Below are 6,000 nucleotides of genomic sequence, written 5' to 3' on the forward strand. Positions count from 1 at the left end.
GAAAGAAAATAGTCTGCTGATAGTCCTGGGAGCCCCAGAGATCTTCAAGGTGAGCCCTCCCGTGACTAACAACAGTATATGCCTATTCTAATGCTTCCTTGACACTCAGGAGGAAACAACCAGAACCTTTTCTCTTAATACACGTCAATTGACAATCTGCTTCTAGGATTGTTTCCAAACCCAGGGGTGGAAACACCACACATCAACAAAACTCTTTAAATTCACTTAGGAGAGGAAACAACTAATTTTCCCCCACCGATTACCCATAACATCACTAGCTGTGTCCTTTTTATCTCATAAAAACATCTTGTGATTATAAAAATACTACTCACTTATTGGGAAAATATAAAAAAATAAAGAAAACAAGAAAGTCAGTTACAACTTCATCACCCAAAGATAACCACTGAGAATTTGGTGGTACGTATCATCCAGTGCTCTATTCCCTATATGTATTTAATGTATATATTCAACAAAATTTAAATTATTAACAAAATTGGGCATATACATTTAGGAACCTGCTGTGTTCCCCTGTCACGGATTTTCTTTGGCAATAGGATATTGCATAGTATTCCACAATACGGATATTCTATTTTTAATTTCCGGTTCCTGAACATTTTAGATTATTTCCAATTTTCTCTACTTTTAGCTACTTTTTGGCTAATTAAAATTTCTTTGGCCTTCCTCTTTTCTTTGCAAACCCATCAAGTTCTACTCATGGAGGCCTGGCTGGACTCCTTCTTTGGGGGTAATAAGTTAATCCACACAACTGAACTTGCTAAAGGCAAATCTGGAGCTGGGCAACTTTTACTGCACAACAAGTGGTCTCTGCAAGAAGAGAGCGTCTGTTTGGCATTACACCACCCACTGCTAATGTATTTTAGGAGAGGAATGCTCCTCCCTACCCTGTTTTTCTCCCTTTTCCCTACATGCAAGAAAGTGTAAGAGGTCTGACTGGGCATGATGCTCCTATGATCTGATTTTTTATTATGTGATTTTTGTGGACTTTCTAAACCATAAATGCCTCTGACTCCCCAGCAGTCAGACAACCAATGTTCTGTGGCAAAAATTAAGGGAATAAATTCAGGTAGCAAAAGGAGCAAAAAGAGGCAATACTTCACTGTAATAATCCTCTTACTAGCTAAGGTCCAAAATGCTCTATTGAGTTAAATAACATGATCAGAGTTAAATAAATAATGACAGCTAGGAGAGAAATTGGCTAGAGAGATGTTATTTGAGCCTATTCAGAAATGAGATGAGATGTTGCTCAACAGAATAAAGCCCTTATATTAAGAGTGTCAAAATAAAGGAAGGAAAAAAAGAAATAGGTGAAGTCTGATGAGTATGCTAGAAAAGAGGAACAGATAATTTTGAACAAAACATGTTACACAACGGGATCAGAAATGAAGGCAAGGAGGTGCAATTGTGTAAGCAGTTCCAGGTTTCTCATTTCCACCAGGGATCTGCAACCTTTTTCTCTAAAGGGTTAGATCGTAAATCTTTTAGGTTTTTCAGGTCAGTGTCTCTCATTGGACTCTCAACTCTGCCACTGTAATGTGAAAGCAGTCATAGACAACACCTAGCAAATGGATGTGTCTGTTTCAATAAAGCTTTATTTATAAAATCCAGTGACAAGCTGGATATGGCCCACAGGCTGTAGTTTATTGACCTTTGGTTTAAATGATCAAAATAGGGGCTGTGCCATTTTAATTTCCTGTTCCTGAACATTTTAGATTATTTCCAATTTTCTCTACCTTTAGCCACTTTTTGACTAATTAAAATTTCTTTGGCCTTCCTCTTTTCTTCTACAAACCCATCAGGGTCTACTCATGGAGGCCTGGCTGGACTCCTTCTTTTGCGGTAATAAATCAATCCACACAAATGAACTTGCTAAAGGCAAATCTGGAGCTAATATAATATATATATATATATTATATTATATATAATATAATAATATAACATTTATATATAAAAATTTATAAATATATATACATATTATTTATATATATAAATACATATAAATATTATGTATAATAGTTTATTTCTCTATAAAGTGAAGCTCATACTATCTGGTTTAGTTGTTTTGAGGATTAAATAACAGTTTTGAAAGGTGCCAACACAGGGCCTTGCACAAGGTCCACACTCAAATGTTAACTTACCCGCCATCCTTCAAGTCAGTGATCAGAATCCGCACCAGAGTGTTCCTTGTCTCAATCAACCGTGCACACGAATTAAAGACAGAAAAACAGGAAGAAAAGAAGAACATGAGAGATGAAAGATCATTATTGATTTTGGCTGGGGTTTATTGATACACACACAACTCAGGACAAATCATTAAAAAGCAAATTGAAGAAACGCAGTAAAGTACAATTGCAAAACCAAATTAACTCAAACTGATCTAAGGTAATTTCCGTGACAATAGTCACATTCTTACCCTTGTCTTTCATTGAGCTTTTAAAACTTTAAATAATATTCTTACTTTTAAGAAATAGAAATTATTGTTACAAATTAGAAGCAGAAAACTTGGTATAGGTGAATTGCACTTCAAAAGTGTAAAATAGTCTATTTAACAATATTAATTTCAGAAGGTGGCATCTTGATTTTGACTGGAGATGGAATCGCTCTGGTTCTGGTTCTCAGCATCTTTCTACTGCAGACTCTTTGAAGCATTTCTAAATGAGGTAATTTTATTTTACACAGGGTTTCTTGTAAAAATTATTGTCTTTCTGTAAATCTAATTAAAATAAAGATGTAATAAAGAATTTACTGTTTTAATTAGGGCATAGATCTTAAAGCAATTATCACATCATTAATAATTCCTTAACAGACTTTCTTGCACAAGATGAATAAAAAGATTTTTAAGCTCTGAAAAATCAATACACATTACTCATTTACATTAACAAAGCTACACAAAGTAATCTGAATCTCCATTAAATTATTTCTCCTATAAACCAGAGGAGTTTAGAGAGTCATTAGCTATTTATAACCCAGTGGAACTTCACTTAAAATGGAGAAATCTTACCCATGACCGCACACTTCTGTCAGTATCATTTAAATAAAGAGCCACATAATATTGTTATGTTAGTGAATGACAATAGATTGATATAATCCACAAGGGGAACTAAATGATGAAAGACAGCCACCATCATTATGTTATTATATGAATAGGTCAACACTCTATTTGAAAAGTGAAAGTAACAGTCTTAAATTTTTTATTATTTTTATTTTTTTTATTTGTATTTTTTAAAAAGATGACCAGTAAGGGGATCTTAACCCTTGGCTTGGTGTTGTCAGCACCACGCTCTCCCAAGTGAGCTAACCGGCCATCCCTATACAGGGATCCGAACCCACGGCCTTGGTGTTGTCAGCACCGCACTCTCCCAAGTGAGCCAAGGGCCGGCCCTTAAATTTTTTAAAAGTTGTGATTAAGGTCCTCGCCCCCCCCCACACATTTGAGCTGTCTTTTCGGCAACTCAGCTTCTAGGAGACACTAAGACCAATGACCTTCGAATGTAATCATGAGGGCATCTCAAGTAATATTTTCAGGGTTTGGTATTTTCTATAATTTCATCTAAGATTAATTACTATAGGATATCAGGGAAGGGTAAAAACAAACCAAACCCAAACAAACAAACAAACAAACAAAAAACTCAAGATGATTTTTCTTTTTTTATTGTCAAAAGAAGAAAGGCTGTGTGGTTATAAAAAGCCATTGAAGAAGAAAAAAATTTTCCAATCTAAATTGTAGTCACATTGTCCCTAACTGACTATTTGGAGGCTGAGATGGACCCCTACACCTGAAAGCAAAAGGCCCAAGTCCACACAATTCCCCTGGAAAATTGTCTGAGGGACTGAATGAACCAGTGCATAGTTACAATATGACTTTGGGTCCTTGTTAGTGTCTGAGTTCTTTCCTGAGCCCAGCAAGATGACAAATGATGGGAAGAGGTATTAACACAAGCTCCTGTTGGGTCATTTGGTAAAGCCCTCAGTTAGTATGGCCAGGTTTTGATGACGGTGAGTAATGATAATGAAATTAAGACCATCAGGAAAGACAGCAATAACCAAACCAATCTATAAATGTACAGATGAAAAAGTTGTTCTTAGGGCCTTATGAGAAATTTGTTCCAGGAGCCTTACATGAATTTGGGGAGGATTGTTGAACAATTTTTAAAGAAAAATCACTGAGGAGTAGATTTGTAGTTTGTTATCTTAATTCTCACAGCTTGTCCAGGAAGAACTCTATTGAGGTGGAGCGGACTGGATGGCTCTGCATGTGTTTGGAAGACGTGTTGCTATGACACAGGGTGCTGTATTGAAGTGAATGCGGACATAGAACACTCAAAGGTACAGTCATCCCTCAGGATCCAAGGGGGATTGGTTCCAGGAGCCCCTCAGATACTGCGGATGCTCAATTCCCTGATATAAGATGGTGTAGTATTTGCATATAACCCATGCACATCCTCCCATATACTTTAAATTACCTCTCAATTACTTATAATACCAAATACAATGTAAATGCTATGTAAATAGTTGTTGTACTGTATTGTTTTTTTATCTGTATTTTTATTGTTGTATTGTTATTTTTTGTTCTGTGGTTGGTTGAATCCACAGATGTGGAATCTATGGATACAGAGGGCCCTCTGTATTTTCCTCAATTACCAATAGTCTTCTGCTTGAACTCTGGGAGCAGAAGAGATGCAAGAAGCAAAGTTCATGACATTTTCCATTTTCTTCTATTATCTCTAAAATATTAGATAAAATAATATTATCATTTATAATTCTGCTTGCCATAGGATTAGCTATAATATTGATGTAATTTGGAGATCATGAAATACCTTAGTTCTACCTACGAGGAAATACAAAGTCACGAAAACTGACAAAAGCATTGCTTATTACATATCGGGAGGATGACAGAGACTGCTAATTATCTTCTTAATATCCGAACTCTCATTCATCCCAAGTGAGAGAATCCAGGAATTCTAGATGAGCTCATAGCTGAGTGTGGTTTGGTCCAATACTATGTACAGGCAAATTTCATGGTTGTCTCTCTGGAATCTTCCTGAAAAGCAGCCAGAACATGCCCTTTGACCCCTTCTTGCCCAACCCCTTCCTTCCTGCTTCTAGAATACGGATGAGATGGCTGTGGCTGAAGCAGCTATCCTGAGCCCTGCATTGGTTGTCCTTGGAAATGGAGGCTTAGTCTGTTTGGGATGCTGTAATGAAATCCCACAGACTGGGTCGCTTATAAACAGCAAACATTTATTTCTCACAGTTCTGGAGGCTGACAAGTTCCAGATCAAGACGTTGGTAGATTGGGTGACTGGTGCGGGCCTGTTTATCACTACCAGCACCTTCTTGCTGTGTTCTCACCTGGTAGAAGGGGCAAATGAGCTCCCTTGGGCCTATTTTATAAGGGTACTAATCCCATTCCTGAGGGCTCCACTCTGAAGACATAATTTCTCCCAAAAGATCCTACCTCCTAACACCATCACTCTGGGGGTTAGGATTTCAACACATAAATTTTGGGAGAACATAAACATTCAGACCACAGCAAAGGCCATGCACAAAGGATCAAAATCAAAGGAACCTGGCCCTTGAGAACATCACAGAGCAAGAGTGGAGGTTCAGGGGAGCCCTTACTGCTGTAGACTGGCTGCGAAGTGAACAAGTTCGCTGTCTGCTAAGGCAGGAGAGGATTTGCACTTGGAGTCTGCAAAAATCATAATCATAACCATGGTCTGCACAGTCAGGGATAAATTTTCACTTGTGATACAATCTGGAATCTGTAGCCAAATTTCCCCCACTTCTTTCTTTATAGCATCTGAGTTTTGATTGCTAAGACCTTCTCCTTTTCAAGACTTATTGAAAAAAATTATCCATATTTTCCCTTTTTGGTTTTCTTTTTAATATTTAAATTTTTTATCTATCTGGAATGAGTTGTATTAGAGTTGTTTGTATAGTTGAGTATGTGTATAATTTGTGCTAAAGTTAATTTCAGTG

This window comes from Cynocephalus volans, chromosome 11 (genome assembly GCF_027409185.1).
Source record: "Cynocephalus volans isolate mCynVol1 chromosome 11, mCynVol1.pri, whole genome shotgun sequence".
Classification (NCBI taxonomy): domain Eukaryota; kingdom Metazoa; phylum Chordata; class Mammalia; order Dermoptera; family Cynocephalidae; genus Cynocephalus; species Cynocephalus volans.